This window comes from Saccostrea echinata, unplaced genomic scaffold (assembly GCF_033153115.1).
Source record: "Saccostrea echinata isolate AGI-Se365-2 ecotype Australia unplaced genomic scaffold, CSIRO_AGI_Sech_v1 ptg000030l, whole genome shotgun sequence".
Lineage (NCBI taxonomy): Eukaryota > Metazoa > Mollusca > Bivalvia > Ostreida > Ostreidae > Saccostrea > Saccostrea echinata.
This window is the reverse complement of record NW_026889779.1, coordinates 3791644-3810013: the sequence shown is the minus strand read 5'-3', so window position 1 is coordinate 3810013 and position 18370 is coordinate 3791644. Positions and strand designations below refer to the sequence as shown.

At 35.2% G+C, this 18370-nt stretch overlaps 1 protein-coding gene across 1 annotated transcript in view; it reads left to right on the top strand.

Moving 5' to 3' along the window:
• The window catches only part of LOC133196117 (T-box transcription factor TBX6-like), an 84849-nt gene that overhangs the window by 30961 nt on the left and 35518 nt on the right, over nucleotides 1–18370 (top strand). The window lies entirely within an intron of this gene.

Here is an 18370-nt window from a genome sequence, read left to right as displayed (position 1 = left end):
TTCATCCAAGGATGCTTTGTAGCAAGTTTGGTTGAAATTGGCCCAGTTGTTCGTTCGAAGCAGTTGAAAATGTGAAAAGTTTACAGACGACAGAAGACAGACGGACGCCGAACCCTCTAATATCCTCAGGGATAATAAACATATATCATATGTACAGTCTTCAGATTCCCAGTTTTGGTATAAAACTAATAGTTCATACAAAACATTGAAAGAATGTAATGTTTCTATTAGAGATATATTTGATGATTCCTTTTCCGATCCCATGTCTTCTATTTCAAAATGTTCTGCGAAAAACTGTAAAATCTGTGACATTTTGATAACTAACACTTCTTTCACCAGTAATCTTATTGGACAGAGCTTCTATACCAAAACTTGGGAAAATCTAATTGCAAATCTACTAATGTTGTCTACGGAATAGAATGTAATCTTTGTGGACTTGTTTATGTTGGTGAAACCAGGGGTTTACTTCATAAAAGAATATCGGGTCACAGATTTCAAATCAACAACCAGCAGCTTCTCTACAAGCACTTTAATTTACCTGATCATTCAATTTTTTCAATGAAAGTTAGAATTCTAGAAAAAATTTACCACCATACAAACAGTCCATCACTGAGTACACCTTTCCGTAAACAACGAAAAGAATTTGGGATAAGAAAACTAGGAACAGCCTTTCCCTATGCATGTAATGACAATGTCGATAGTGTTGGAAATCTTTCCAGTCCACAGTGTAACAATGTAAATGTGATGGGACTTTTTAACCATACACAAAGACGTAAGCGTAGTCTTGGGCATCGGTCTTACAATAAACCTTTAAAACACGATGTCTCTTTTGATTCATTACTACCTTACGTAAATCAACAGTTAGGTCCACATCATATTCGCACCAAACTTTACTCTGTCCCTTTGAAACTTTTACATAGTCTTCTTGAAAAGGTCAAGGAAAGTCCATTTTTTCCTCGACACCAGAATATAGGCTCGGACCTGTGATTATGGATATTGCAAATCATAGGCTTTTAAAACCCCCACGTTTTACTGAAGAAGCAGCAGCTAAAACAGTCCGTTTTTAGCTAACCTGAGCCGAAGACTCAACTGAGCTTTTCTGATCAAAATTTGTTGTCGTTGTCGTTAACTTTTCACATTTTCGTCTTCTCAAGAACCACTGGGTCAATTTCAACCAAACTTGCCACAGAGTATCCTTGGGTGAAGGGGATTCAAGTTTGTTCAAATGAAGGGCCACGCCTTCTTCCAAGGGGAGATAATTATGAATTCGTGAAAAATTAATGGCATCATTTAAAAATCTTCTTCCCAAGAACCACTGGGCTTGAAAATATGAAACTTATATGGAAGCATCCTCAGGTAGTGTAGATTCAAATTTGTTCAAATCATGACCCCCGGGGGTAGGGTGGGGCCACAATGGGATATAAAAGTTTTACATAGGAATACAGAGGAAAAATCTGTAAATATCTTCTTCTCAAGAACAGTAAAGCCATGATGGGTCATACTTATATGGAAGCATCCTCAGATAGTGTAGATTCAAGTTTGTTCAAATCATGACCCCCAGGGGTAGGGTGGGGCTACAATGGGCGATCAAAGTTTTACATAGGAATATACAGGGAAATTATTTAAAAATCTTCTTCTCAGGAACAGTACAGCCATGATTGGTTATATTTATATGAAAGCATCTTCAGGTAGTGTAGATTCAAGTTTGTTCAAATCATGACCCCCGGGGTTCGGGTGGGGCCACAATGGGAGATCAAAGTTTTACATAGGAATACAGAGGAAAAATCTGTAAATATCTTCTTCTCAAGAACAGCAAAGCCATGGTTGGTCATATTTAAATGGAAGCAACCTCAGGTAGTGTAGATTCAAGTTTGATCAAATCATGAACCCCCAGGATAATAGAGGGACCATAACAGAGGATCATAGTCAAATAAAGGAATACAAATGACATACAGACCCAACCTGACACAAAGCAGTCCCGGGGACTGCTTTCTGGGACTGCTAAAGCAGTCCCACAGCGGTCCCAGAGCAGCCCCACAGAAGTCCCAGAAAGCAGTCCCAGCAATCCCAGTGGGCGGGGTTAATTAATTTAATGGACGGAGCTTACTCAGAATGAGATTGCCAATAAACGATGTAACTATAAAAGGCAGTTGAAATTGATGATCATTTCTTTCTGAGTGGTATCAACAAATATTTACAATTCCTACACGACAGTCATTTCTGAACTGTTTGGAAAATCACAGCACGCGTATAGAAGCAAATAATAAATCATTGAACGAAGAAGTTCACTCCTATTGAAAACATGAATATTTAGACACAATTATTTGGTATATTAATTTTTCACCAAAATAAATCAATTTCTTTACTTTCTGTGATTGATGTTGGTTTTCATATTTATTTTATTTTTTTATATAGAAAATGAAACTTGAATTGTTTATTTTCTACCAGAATTAGTTTTAAATATATCTTATAATTAAAGAGCAAGGCCGATTCACATACTATGCATTTTTCTTAAGTATTGGAGCTTTTGAAAAATTCTTTGTTAAATATTGCCGAGTTTTATATTTGTCATGATTATTTTCAATGACTTGCCAATTTAATTATTGTTAGATTCTCAGTTTTAAGTGTTTTATTATATAAATGTTCGAGTGTACATCTAGAAATCATGCGAATGGAATCCTCTGATTATGTTCAAAATTAATTAATCCCGAAACAAATTTATACACAACTATTGAAATAGAGATTTTTTGCAGTACATAGATTGAAATTAGTGTCATTGTTGATTAGCGTGTTCAGTGATGTGTAACACTGATACCCAAATAACATGCATTGACTCTCTGCTAATTATGCCCAAAGGCGATTGAAACCTCAGGTGGGTGTGTTCCCATTCCTCCTTAACTGAAATTTAGGTAAAAAAAGTAAAAAAAAAAATACTAAGGCGAACTGGGAATTTCTTAATAATACTATTGTAAAAACAAACCTTGAAAATTGATGAGGTGTTTTTATAATTAGTTAATTACACAGTTTTTGGTATTTAAAATTGTACATGTTGTACATTTGAAAAATAAAAAGATAAATTCAACTTAAAATGGGAATTAATTTATGCATACAGTGAATGAAATAAAATTATTTTTTTATGCATAATAATTTACTATTTTTTTTTTTAAATAATGATTTCTATTAATGTTCTCTTTAACAATGTGCTCCTGATTTTTATCACTATTAATAAGCATATTATTAAAAATAAATAAATATTAAATGATAATAAATGATATTTAAAATAAAACTTTATTATCTTTTTGTCAACTGTACTCTTGTTTTGTTATTTTTTAAATAGTGCTAATGCAAACTTTGAGTACATAATTATGACAGCATTAATTTATTAAATAGGCCTAGATAATTTTTTTTTCCAACACCTGTATTGAAGTTTAATTTAAGGGATAAAAATCATACTTTGATTTTCCTTTTTAACTACTTTCATTTCTAAAATTAATTCTAGACTACAATTGTGTAAATTTACAGCCCCTGAAGACATTTAGTAATTACATGTATAATTATCTCTATTTATTTAATTTTTTAAGAAATACTTGGTTTTTATTTTTATCTTTAACACCTCTCTGCAGAAAGTAAACAAAACAACAGGGAGCTGCAAATTCAGAGTACACAAGGGGCGGAGCTATCATGTCACTCAGAACCTTTTTTAAGCATGAGTGAACAAAGCAGTCCCAGAAAGCAGTCCCAGGGACTGCTGGGTCTGCTTTCTAGAGCAGTCCCGGGGACTGCTTTCTGGGACTGCTTAGGTGTCAGGTTGGGTCTGGTTGGTAATGTATCAATTAAAATTGTCTTCTTAAGAACAGCAAAGCCATTATTTGTCATATTAATTCAAAAGCATCCGTATGAAGTATAGATTCAAATTAGTTCAAATCAATACCCTCCCCTCCCCCCACCCCTTCGAACCATCAAAACTTTTCAAGACTGAACTGCTTTCTGCTTTTTCCTAGCTAGAGTGCTCAGGTGAGCGATGTGGCACCTGGGCCTCTCTTGTTTCCTTAAACTTAAATATGCCAACAAAGGAATTGATGCAGTTAATGTAAGTAATATTCTTAATAACAAAAGGGTCCAGTCTTGTATTCCACCATATTTCAAGTTAAAGACTACACCGTGTATTTCCTGCAAATATACATCGACTTTTGCTTCCAAACTCTTTAATTACAAGAAAACTTTACAATGCCTGGACATCAAATATCTGAAACAAAATCCCCCATCGTGTTCATGTTCTTCTTCACCCTATAACTATAAACCTGCACGTTATTACTGGTGACGTAAATATAGTTAATTATCAGGACCTTAGATCACTAATTTTAAAAGGTCCTAAATATAGGGAACCCCGATCCTTCAACTGGCGTCGGAATTTCATTAATATTATGGATTCTGTAGAGGATTACGCCAGGCGATGGGCTAGATATGAAAAAGACCTTGGCACTTTGTCAGAATGGAATAAATGTATCAGATGTATGTTAAAATCGCGCATTAAAAGATTGAGGGGCAATATGAGAACCATCTATCCTTCTGTATTCAATAATCCAGAAGTGAAAAAAGAATTAGATACATGATCAGTACGTACTGGTCCCTGCTGACAAAGCAGGTAACAACATTGTCTTTGTTTGTAAGGATCATTATATTAAATGCATTTTAGAGGAACTTGGATTTTATTCTACAAGTGATAATCCAACTTATACTCATAGTTCTCTTTCTAAGGGAGAAATTCCTCAAAATCATATTTCAGATTTGAATATTTTTAATATTCCAAACAACCCAAAATGAATTTGAGTTACCTTATCTATATTGGATTCCGAAATTTCATAAAAATCCTTACAAAGATACATAGCGGGTTCCAGTATATGTTCAACCAAGCCTCTTTCTTTACTCCTTACTAAGATATTAACAGTAGTGAAGGGGAAACTTCAAGAGTACTGTACTACAATATATTGGAGAAGTGGTGTAAATCAGATGTGGATACTTAAAAGTTCCAAGGAACTTTTGGAAAATTTGAAATCACAAGATTTTACCAAATCAACAGCTTAAAAACTTATGACTTTTCAACTTTATCCACAACCAATCCCCACAATAATTAAAATCCAGGCTTTTTGATATCATCGACAGCTGCTTTTTCAATAAAAATGGAACTCGTAAATTTACTTACCTTGTCATTGGTCATTTGCAAAATCATTTTGTTAAAAAACATTCTGATTGTACACACAAGTACTCTGAAGTTGACATTAAAAAGATGCTTGAGTTTCTGATTGACAGTATCTATGTGGTTTTTGGAGACCAGGTCTTCCAACGATCTATTGGAATTCCCATCGGTACCAATTGCGCCCCGTTATTAGCAGACCTTTTTTGTATTCATATGAAGGAGACTTTGTCCAAAATCTTATACGTGAGAAGAAGAAAACACTTGTAGTCCAGTCAATCTAGTCCTAAAACACCCTAACCTTAAACAAATTGCAACAGAAATTATTCCAGTAGAATTTTGTTATTTATAATGTGCCTTTTGATATATCAAAACTCTACAAGAATATATTTGTCCAAACATCATTTTTTCAGTTTTTCAAAAAAAAAAAAAAAAACGATTTTTGTTCAAAAATGCCGATAAATCACTGTTTAAAAAGACATTCTATGTACGCATAAAATAGTTTTGCCATCTATATGATCTTGAATTTTCTTGGTAGGTCATGCAAAAATGCGTCTGCAAACTGAAACTGGTAATTATTTCATTAATTGCTCTGGATTCCTGTTCCCATGGCAACGGGCATCATTGAAAAATAAAACTTTTCTAATTCCTCAGTATGGCTTTATGCAGAGACAAAGAATGTGTAGCCATAGTAGGAATGACAAGTTTTATTAGTTAAGATAATTTAAAAAATATATATATAGTGGACAATTAAGCACACACATCCCAGGAATTTTTATCGGGGGTGGGGGTCGGGGGGTTCATATCAAATATCACAGATGTTAAGTCTCGGAATTTTTCTGACAAGCAAATATAAATAAATAAATAAGCAAATAAGTAAAAATAAATAAAAATAAATAAATAAAATTAATTACCTCAAACTTAAAAACCTTTTTCAGGGGAGAAGGGGGGGGGGTCTTTTTTCATAGTGTATATGACTTCTTGCTTTTAAAATAAGTGTCCTGGGAAATGGGTTCATAATGCACATTACTTGTTGCCATTTTAATAAGTGTCCTGGGGAAATGGGTTCATGGACATGTCTTTGTTACTTTTACATAGAACTTTTTAACTCTTGAAAATCTCGGGGAGGGGGGTCAGTCCTCCCCCCCTTCCCGACATATCTCCCTTTAAAGCAATGCATGCATAGGACATTCATATGAAATACGTCATACCTATGGATACGTAACACTTTAACTAAATCTTAAAAGTCAGATTTTTCCCCATTGCTTTTATTTGAAAGGTTAAAGAAATGAAAGAAAAATCGTAAAAATCCACTGAAGGTGCCACAGAATACCTAAAAAAAAATAAATGAATCATGATAATCTTGAAACTGGAACTGATTCTAGATCTTCACCTAAAAGTCAACCTCAATAGTATTCAAATTGCTTCTTTTTGTATTCAATATAATGTTCATTGCTAGTTTTTATATCTTCTTTGGATTTATTTTGTAATTTGTGTGTGTGTTGGGAGGGGGGGGGGGTATTACTTTGAAGTAAACGTTGCAGGTCTTTAGGATGAGACTTTAAAAACCAAGGCCCCATATCACGGTACATGTAGGCGTTGGCATGATAAAGAACCCTCACTGCTCAATGGCCCTAAGTGCCGAGTAAAGGTCTAAATTAAAGCCCTTTGCCGGTATATGGTGACGTTTCTATATAAGTGAAAAGTTCTCGAATGGGGTGTAAAACAACTTACAATCAACCAATCTTCACTAGCGCTGCTTTTAGAGGCTTAGAGTCATTTTATGACAATTAAATTACCTATCTGATCATTTTCTATGCTCTTTTAAGTGATAAATTTCACTTATCGTGATAAGAAAATAGTATTTTTAAAAACTAATCTCATATATGCAGGTGAATTTGGGATGCTACTTGGAAAATAAGTCGATAATGTTGTGTAGTTTTTAAAAAGCTGAAACGCACAAATCTATTACATAATAGGATGTGTTTAAAAAATACAAAAAATCCACAATGCGGCTTATTTTAAAGACTTCCTGTAAAATTAAATCCTTAGTGTGACCCTACTTGGTTCCGGGGTTATGTCAAGAACAAACTAGAAGCGAACTCTGAAACAAAGTGACACAAATATAATGTTTAAGAAATATGTTTACAAATTACAATAAAATCTACTGAGGTACATAATAAGAATCATTATAGTGAATATGCACACACCCAAAAAAATTCAAGAATAAGGCCATCTTTAAAATCTTGTTTGTTTGCCCTCTCCTGAATTAGGGTAAAATTATTAAGTCGGTAGGTAGGTGGAAAAATCTTTTTTTCTAGACAATTTCAACATATTTGTTGACAGGATAAGAGGAATAAAAAAAAAATATGATGTCCTGGAATGTAAAAAAAAAGTTTTGAGTCGGGCCATTTTTGGTCAGTTCGGGAGAGGGCAACCAAACAATTTTTAAAGATGGCCTTATCTAATTTTTTTAATAGCAAAATAGATCTCACTAATATAATTAACATTCTAAAGAAAAAAATCTTTAAACAAGGTCATACACCAAAATATAACTTTTAGGTAATAAAATATTTTTATGTTGCAATAATACCGCTAACGACTTTCCATAGATTATTTCCCCTAATGTTTCCAATATCTAATAAAAGAGAAGTAAACACCAATTTATATATGTGCATGAGCTATTATTAATTGGAAGATTGAATTTTTACAGAAATACATGATTAATATATAATTTCCTGTGATTCATAGACCCATATTTTGATAGAAAGGTTCCTACATGCTTAAAATTTGTGATACAGATAATATACTAAGATTTCAACAATATATCGTTACGTTTAGACATATGTAAGATTCTCAGATCTTATATCTTCAGTGCAATGGTAAAATTTAAACCTAAGCATGTATACAAAATGAATTATATATTTTATTATGCTTGTTTAAGAAGAAAAGTGGTTTGTTTACAGTGGTTAAAATTGTCTCCCTTCGTGCATATGGTAGCACATTTCTGCAATACATGTTTTATCAGACCAGTAAATATTTATTTCTGAAAAAACACATCTTTCGCCTTTATATATTTTTCTAGAGTTTTTATATGTTGATTTTAGTACAATTTACTAATTATAAACATTCTGTTGCAATTTCTTTAAGGTTTATGACAAATTGACTGGACTATTGCTGTGGCCTTCAACTCGACATTTAGATATATCGACGACGTATTGTCAATTATCATTGGTTATTTCCATTCCTATGTCGATACGATATATCCCGGTGAGCTTGAGATAAAAGATACTACAGAGTCTGACACATCTGTTTCATATTTGGAAATTTTACTTGAAAAAGACGTTAATAGTAATCTACCAACCAAGCTTTATGATAAACGTGATGACTTTAACTTTTCAATCGTCAACTTCCCTTACTTATGCAGCAATATACATATGTACCTTCATCACCTGCATACGGGGTTTATATCTCTCAGCTGATTCGATACGCAAGAGCATTCTTTACGTATGTACAATTTCTAAAACAAGGTAAATTATTGACAAACAAGTTGATGAAACAAGAATATCAGCAGTCTCGTTTAAAGTCATCATTTCGTAAGTTCTATGGTCGATACAATGACCTTGTCAGCAAATACAATTTATCTGAGTCAAATGCTGACTGACGTTTTTCATACTAATTGTTAGGCCATTATTTACACACTGAATTGTCGACGGATTTTTCCGTTATTCCTGATCATGACAAGGAGCACACGGCGGGTATAACCGGTCGGCAGGGATGCTCACTCCTCCATGGCACCTGATCCCAGCTCTGATGTTTTGGTTTAATGGACTTTTGAGCTTGAATACTGTTTGTTATCTCCATATATTTCATTTGATCAGAAAAGCTCACTGAAGGCTAAGGTGAGCTAAAAGTCTTTACAAAATCTTCGCAAGAACAACAAAGCCACAATTAGTCATATTGATATGGAAGCATCCTCAAGTAGTGTTGATTCAAGTTTGTTTAAATTATGACGCCTGGGGGTAGGGTGGGGCCACAATGGGGGATCAAAGTTTTACATCTGAATATATAGAAAATCTTTAAAAATCTTTTTCTCAAGAACAACTAGCTAAAAGTCTTTACAAAATCTTCGCAAGAACAGCAAAGTCACAATTAGTCATATTGATATTGAATCATCCTCAGGTAGTGTAGATTCAAATTTGTTCAAATCATGACCCCTGGGGGTAGGGTCGGGCCGCAATGGGGATCAAAGTTTTACATACGAATATATAGGAAAAATGATGATAAATCTTTTCAAGAAGAAGCTAGGAAAGCCATGATTAGTAAAATTGATATGGAAGCATCCCCAAGTACTGTATATTCAAGCTTGTTTAGGTTGTTCTCCGGTAGTAGGATGGGGCCATAATGGGGGAGTTTTACAAATGAACATACATTTGAAATATTTTTAAAAATCTTCTTCTCAAGAATAAGAAAGCCATGAATATTGATTATTCATACATGTATTTATATGGAAACATCCCCAGATAGTTTAGATTCATTTTCATTCAAAACATAGCACCTGCGGTGTAGGGTATGGCTAAAACAGGCGATCAAAGCTTTACATATGAATATATAGGAGAAGAAATCTGCTGATGAAAAACATGGGTCATATTGACTCAGGTGAGCGTTGTGGCCCACGGGCTTCTTGTTTAAATTACTGCTGTAAAAAAGAGAAAAAGAAATAATAAGTGCAGATATGATTGTCAATTCATATACAAAAATAACATTACTCAATATATATAAAATTAAAAAAAAAGTTATTTTGCAAAGCATTTTCTTAATTTTTTTTGTTGTTGCCATGGCAACAAAGACCATTTGACCCAAGTTACAACCTCTCTTAAATACAATTTAGATTCACTTTCCAATAGTTTAAGATAAAAGAAAAATATTTTTTCACTTTCCACTCATGCATAGGCAAAGTTTAATGGTTACTGACAGCGAAAAATCCCTCACTGCTCAATGGCCCTTAATGCCGAGTATAGGTCCAAATTTGCAGCTCTCCACCGGCAAGTGGTGACTCTCCATATGAGTGAAAAATTCTCGAGAGGGACGTTAAACAACAAACAAAACAAAAAGCCTACGATAATTAATCATTGTAAATAATGTAATTGAATGCTCAACTGTATAAGAGAGTTATACAAAATTTTTTATCATATATAATACAATACTCATACCACACTACACTCCCCTACCTTTTGAAAAAGAGGCGGGTACTCCTGTATATATATAATACAATAAGTTCTTTCACAGTTTCAGTGGTCAGGTAAAGATACGGTCTCATCCGAAGGACCGGTCTCCACGTCCCACAGTGGGATTCGAACCCGCGATGTAAGGATCAACTCCTTACTCCGCGACTCTGGAGCAGACGCTCTACCTCTGCGCCACGCGGACGACCGAATGGGGGCAAGTAAAGCCAGTAATTATATGAATAAAATGACTTTAAGATTTGTTACTGAGAACTAGACTTCTCTTTCTTTTTGGCAACATAGCTTCATTTAACAGTCTATTTTGTTTTATTAAACTCCCGCAAATGAAGTTTGAGAAGGGTGTATAGGAATCACTGTGTTCGTCTGTTTGTGCAATCTCATCCGGGCTATAACTTTACACTAGTGAAGTATTGCATGTATAATCTGACAACGCTGGTAAACGTTTATATGTGTATTCAGTATTAACTCATACAAGACTTACAATAATGTAAATGTTCAATCTTTACTGCACGGTCTCACACAACTGCACACTACCGTTCACCACTCAAACCAGACAACTTACTCGCACATGCGCATCACACACGGACAGTGCCAGGTTAAATCGTACCTGCACACACTCATACCACACTACACTCCCCTACCTTTTGAAAAAGAGGCGGGTACTCCTGTACCTTAATACCACTCTCTACCATCGGCTGATACATTCACCTCTGTCGTTGGCTCGCGTATACCACAGTGATAAGCACGAGAAATAGTGCATTTCTTTTAATTCATTATAATTAAATGTCTGAGCTAATGATAGTCCTTAAGGATGGATATTTACAAAACAGATCTAAAAGTATTAGTTTAATTTGAAATAATCTTTGAAATGTTTTGTTTTTAACGTAATGTCAAAAATCTTGACGCGAGCTTCTTGCAGATGTGTCTGAGAGAGGAACGAACGACAACTCTACATAGGAGATTGCCTTAATACAACATATGCAAGTTTTGTTAAAGTCATTATTCTGAAATGTGACTAGATTTGAATATGACAACCGGATTGAAAAATATTGTCGTCTTGTCTGAAATATTTAATGGTGGTGTGCTAGCTGGGTGAGGGAGAGATCACTCATTATAAATCTGTAAGTGTTATGTGCGTTCAAATTAAATACTGATAATTACAATCGTATGATCATATGATACTTCACTGGCGCTGCGAGCATGGTCAGTGAGGTATTGTATGTATAAACTGACAGCGCTGGTAAACGTTTATATGTGTATTTAGTATTAACTCATACAAGACTTACAATATTATAAATGTTCAATCTCTACTGCATGGTCCCACACAACTGCACACTACCGTTCATTACTCAAACCAGACGACAACTAACTCGCACATGCTCATCACACACGTACAGTGCCAGGTTAAGTCGTACCTGCACACACTCATACCACACTACACTAGAAAATCATTGGAAGCTAGTACTTAGTAAAATTATTGATTGTGACCTGAGTGTGTCATGACCTTGACCAAGTTGTAATTCCTTTCTTACATCCTGTTCAAAAAGCTAAAACATTTGTTATGGTCTTATAGACCAGATGAGAATAACTATTTCTATTTTACAGAAAAAAATTGTGTTTTGTTACTAGCAGATTAGTAGCAAGGTTCAACAGTGATCATTTTTTAAAAACTTAACAGCTTAATTTAAACAGATTATATATGTGCAAAAATTCCAAAAAATATTATAAGATTAAAATATGCATACAAAATGTGCATGTAATGGTTCATGTATCATCTTTCTCAGATCAATGCTGGTATCCTTTTTGAGAAACTCGGGTGACCTAGAAACATTCTGGTTGAACATTCAAGTTCTCCGAAGTTGATATTATAAAGATGCTAGAGCTTCCGATTGACGATTCGTTGATTGTATGTTGTTTTAGGTCCCGTTCGAGACTTTTTCACTTATATAGACGTCACCATATACCGGTGAAGAGCTTTAAATTTAGACTTTTACTCGGCACTTGCGGCAATTGGGCAGTGAGGGTTCTTTATCGTGCCAACGCTTACCGTGATATAGGCCTCGGTTTTTAAGGTGACATCCGAAGGACCCGCAACTTTCACTTCAAAGTGCCGAGCGCTTAGTGAAGGAACAGTTGCTACCTAGTTTTTGTCGACTTGGCTCAGTCGAGGCCATGATTTGAACACACGACCTTCCGATCACGGAGCGAGCGCTCTACCGACTGATGTACCGTGACGGCTAGATTTTGGAGATCTTTCAACAATTTGACGGAATTCCCAGGGGTGCTAATTGCACCCCATTATTAGCAAACCTATTTTTTGTAATAATGTGAAGCAGAATTTATTTAAAAACTTCTACATGAAAAGATTGACTGATTGATTGTGTATTGTTTTACGTCTCATTCGAGAATTTTTCATTCATATAGAGATGTCACCATATACAAGTGAAGGCTTCAAATTTTGACCTTTACTCGGCACTCAGGGCTACTAAGCATTGAGGGATCTTTATCGTGCCAACGCCTACCATGACACGGGCCTCGGTGTTTAAGGTCTCAGCCGAAGGACCCGCAACTTTCACTTCAAAGTGCCGAGCGCATGGCGAAGGAACAGTTGCTACCCATTTTTTATCAACTTAGGTCAGTCGCGGCCGAGATTCGAACTCACGACCTCCCGATCACGGAGCGAGCGCTCTACCGACTGAGCTCCCGTGAACGGTGCCTCTACATGAAAAGAAGAAGTGTCTTCCTGTGGAATTCATCATTCAGATATATCGATGGCGTTTTATCAATTAACACTGTTCATTTCATTCCTACTTCGATTCGATATATCCCATTGAACTGCAAATAACACAGACTCTAGATTAACAAATCTATTTCATATTTGATATTTTACTAGCAAAAGACGTTAAGATATCGGTGAAGGTTTTGTAACTCTACGGTTACGGAGGAGTAGCGATAACAAGGTTTTATTGCGAAAGGGGTTATAACTCCTTGAATATTATAACAACCATTTAGACGCAGTATTAAGTAAATTTTCAAAACTTATATACAACTTTTATGTATGTTATCAATATGAAATCATTCCAACAAAGCAATGAAAAAACAGCTAAAAAAAAATAACGCCTCATTTCCCCAAGTGCACATTCTAACACAAATGTAATTAGATCGAGCGCTGCTGCGGCCGATAACAATCAAAGACATTAGACATTACGAATAAATCGTTTATCTTTCGCTCACCGTTTACTTTATGCTCCGCCCTTATTCTGCTTTCGCTCACCGTTTACTTTATGCTCCGCCCTTATTCTGCTTTCGCTCACCGTTTACTTTATGCTCCGCCGTTATTCTGCTTTCGCTCACCGTTTACTTACTCTTCACCAGCTTGTGTTTAGCGTTCACCTACCGTTAACTCGCCGTTCGCTAACAATCAAGTGGAGAAGTAGAACCTTTCAGTGACTTTACGTTCCTTTTCAATTATTGAAGCTGAAGACTGAAGAATAGATGGTTTTCATATTACCCCTCAACCGTTTAATGATTTGTAGTAATTACCCCATATAATATTGTTGGTTATGTGCAGATACCCGATGGGCGTAGTCTTAATGACACGAGAGAGCGTAGCTCCCGAGTTGTCAATATGACCACGCCCATCGGGTGTACCATAGTTAACTTAAATGACTGTGGGATCACTGAATAAAAATTTAAAAGAGACAGATTATTTTGTTTTAATTTAATTCTTGGAATAGTTGAAAATGTGAAAACAAAGTACATGTATAATTAGTCTCAGATAAACAAATCCTAACTACTCTCCCATAAACAGATTGTAATTACTCTTGCATAAACAAATCCAGAATACTTTCACAAAAACATTGTATTTACTATTCCATAAACAAACCGTATTTACTCTCAAATAATTACTCTCGTATGAACAAATAATTACTCTCGTATAAACAAATTATAATTACTCTCACATAAATAAAAAATTACTCTGTAATTACTTATAATTGAATTTGAGAACTTATCATACTTCATTCTTTGTTGTATACAATTGTGTAAGACATAATTTATAAAAAAAAATATTTTTAAAGGAGTTTGTGCATCTGGAATACTGCAGATTCAACATAGAATTAATGTATTTAATGTTTGGACTATTAAAATAAAAAAATTATTATAAGTATATTTATAGTTTTCTGAAGCTTGATTTTGAAGTCATATTACTCAAAGATTGATACAACAATGTCATTATTAAAATAATTTTTAAGTCAAGGTCCATTTAATACCTTAACATAAGAATAAGTGTAAAAATTGGAAAACATTTTAAATCTCTCTTTTGCTAACGGAGGCAAATGTTTAAATAAAATAAAAGATTATGATAATATAATATATAATGCCGTGTTTAATTGTATTTAATTGTATTTTCGAAAAATTCTATTCAAAATCTTGATTTACACCCCCCTCCCACTAATTTATGATTTTCGAGTTAAGGCAATTTATTTTTATTTATTTGTTCTTCAAAGATTTTTATGTGTCAACTTTTTTTAGTTTTTTAATGTAACCCCCCCCCCTTCTTTAAAAAAATGTTACAATCTGAATTTAAAATTTTAATTTCATTGATTATCTTAAAGCGCTTCGAAAAATACTATTTTATAAACGCTCTAGATATTCTGTATCTACTTAAATGCATTATTTAAGAAAATTGACCGAAACGGTTACGTAAAACAAGTAAATGACCTGAAAAACGTAAAGCGCGGAATTCAGCGACTTATCTGATTGGCTAGCCGCTACAGTTCTTCATCCTGTCCGAGAAACAAGTTTATTGTTCGAACTTGTTCTTATTAGGTGACTTAGTTTTCATAAAATCACTATACATGATCCCCGTATTTCTACTAACACGTGGTTTTTGACTTTTTTGGACACATGGAAGAGAATATGGAAATAGAAAGTCTTTGGGACAATACCATTGACGACATTAGCTTGTCTCAAGCTACAAACGAAATTGAATGCGAATAATTATTAGGGCCCCGCTCTGCGGGCGGCCTATAGTGATCAGTCTGTCCGTCCGTCCATCCGTTCTTCCGAGATCTCTTGTCCTGAGCATATCTTCTCTCTCCTTGGCCCAATCTGGCTCATACTTCACCCACAGAGTGTCTTTGGGTAAAGGGTGTGCAGTGACTTTGAACCATGTTTCTAGGTCTAAGGATAAGGTCATGGCAGAATTATATGAAAAATCCTTGCCCGGAGCATATCTTCTCTCCTCTTGGTCCAAAATGGCTCATACTTCACTCACAGAGTGCCACTGGTCACTGGATGTGCAGTGTTCTTGAACGAAGTTTCTAGGTCAGGGTCAAAACTAGCCCCTCTGTTTAAATTCTTGTCCGGAGCATATTTTCTCTCTCCTTGGCCCAATCTGGCTTATACTTCACCCAAATAGTGCCTTTGGGTAAAGGGTGTGCAGTGACCTTGAACCATGTTTCTAAGTCTAAGGTGAAGTCATAGCAGAATTATATGAAAAATCCTTGTCCGGAGCATATCTTCTCTCCCCTTGGTCCAATGTGGCTCATACTTCACTCGCAGAGGGCCACTGGTCACTGGATGTGCAGTGACCTTGACAAAAGTTTTTGTGTCAAGGTCAAAAATAGCCTCTCTGTTTAAAATCTTTGTTCGGTGCATAATTTCTTTCCCTTAAGTCCAGTCAGCCTCAAACTTTACGAATTGACATAGGGTACGGAACATTTGTGATTTTCCTTCCGTATTTTTTAATAGAGGATATGCAATAATTTTCATGGAGGATATGCAACATTCGTAATTTTTGTACCGTTTTTTGATAGAGGGTATGGAGCAGTACACAAATGTTCCGCTTCAAAATAAACCCTTTTCAGCTACCTTACATTTTCATGTTCGTTGCTGAAAGCGGGGCCCTTTGAGATGGCAACCATCTCAATGATATCTAGTTTGTAATTACAATTAATGTTTGTCGACATAATGAAGAAGGAAGTTTTTCTTTTAATTTGGTACAGCAAGTACAGATGATCATTTGATTAAAAAATTTCAGCTCGATTCTTCATTTTTTTCCCGCGTTTGTGGGTGTGGCTTATAGAAAAGTGTGGGTTATGTTCAGATAACCTACATTTTTAACAAAAGAAAAAAAAACAGCTAAATGGTACAATTTTCAATTCATTCAGACATAATTTCGATGCCCGGGTGGTGCAGCGATTAGAGCATTTGCTCTTGAGTTGCGGAGTAAGGAGTTGAACCTGAGTAAAATATAAGATTAATTATCAGATACTATACTAAGTGGGGGAAAGCATTAAATACAAGAAATAATACCCGAAGTGAGCGACAAAAGAGCGGCGGCGTAAATCGAAGGTTTTTACAACGCTTGGATCTGTATATATAGCTCTCTGCTTTGTCTGTCCGAATTTTCTTAAGCAGAAAGCTACAGTTCTTCAGCTAGTTATATACACAGAACTTACCGGTAATCAAAGGAAGAGGAAATTCGGGATGTTTTCCCTCGCAATGACATTACACATAATGATGACGCCCAAAAATACCGGGCACTTCCGTCTCAGCTGGTGCAAACCAACAAAATTGACCCTAGATGCGGATGATTTAATCGAAATATTTACAAATCGGGGGCACATAAAAATTAAATGGAAATATGAAAAGGGAGAAGAATGTATACCAAATTTATTATGCATATTCCATGTTTTCTTATGCTTTAGATAAATAATCACGCGATCTTTAAGCGAAGAGAGAAAAGAGTTGCAAGCCTTCTCTCTTTTTATGTAACAGTCGAAAAACAGCTTTAGAGACAAAAGGGTTACATTATCGATAACATATACTGTACGTGTACATAAATTGGCGTACTTAAAATTTAGCGCAATAGCTTGGTGAGGAGTTGTTTGCGTAATCATGAATTAGCGCTGCATGTATTGTACTTATTAATGAATTTTTAGCAGGATTAATGAATTAGCGCATCATTGTCCGCGCCAAAGCCGCTAAAATATGAAGTCCGCTTTAATAAGCACACATACAGTAGTGCATATTAGAATACAAAAATAGGAAAAAGGTGACATGATCCCAGATTTAAAAAGAAAAAAAATGGAAAAGGGGGGGGGGGTTCCATACCCCAAATGCCTGTGGTTTTTGTGATTAAAAAGTTTGGAGGCAATAGTCGATTATATTTGTAAGCATTACAAGGCGTGGACAGGGTGTGGACTTCAACTTGAAATACGATGAAATACAAGACTGGACTCTTTTGTGTGTAAAAAGATTAGCACTGTTTACTGGAAAAGGGGGGGGGGGTGTTGTAGGATCTTTTGAATAGTTCGATTAAGAGATTTCCCTATCCAACTTTTGAAATGTATATCATTTGTACAGTTAATCCTATTGTTTTATTTATGGAGATGTTCATTGATGAAGCAAGCTGAAAAGGGTTAGGATCTCAAAGAACATTTAAGACATTGGGAAATAGTAAAGATAATGCAATATAATATAGCATTTGGATTTAACCTCCTGTCTTCAGAGTATATCATGACTGAACCCTTCGTTACACCATTTAATGAAGATATTTTTTTCATTTAGACCACTGGTACATGTAGAGCAATCGCTCCGCTATTAGTTGGGAGGTCGTGAGTTTGTTTTCCGGCCACGACAAACCTAAATCGCAAAAATATAGGTGGCAGGTGTTCCTTCGCCTAGTGCTGAGTACTTTGAAATGAAAGTGGTGAGTCTTTCGAATGAGACCTTGAAAACTGAAGTCTAGCACGGCAGGCGTTAGCAAGATAAAGAACCATAACTCTGAGTGCGAAGTGAAATTCTAATATGAATGCCTTCACTGGCCTCCAGTGACGTCTCATAAAAGTTAAAGTCCTGCAAACGATATAAAACTACCATTCATTAATCAGTATTAATTCAGCCCACTCATCTCTACATACAA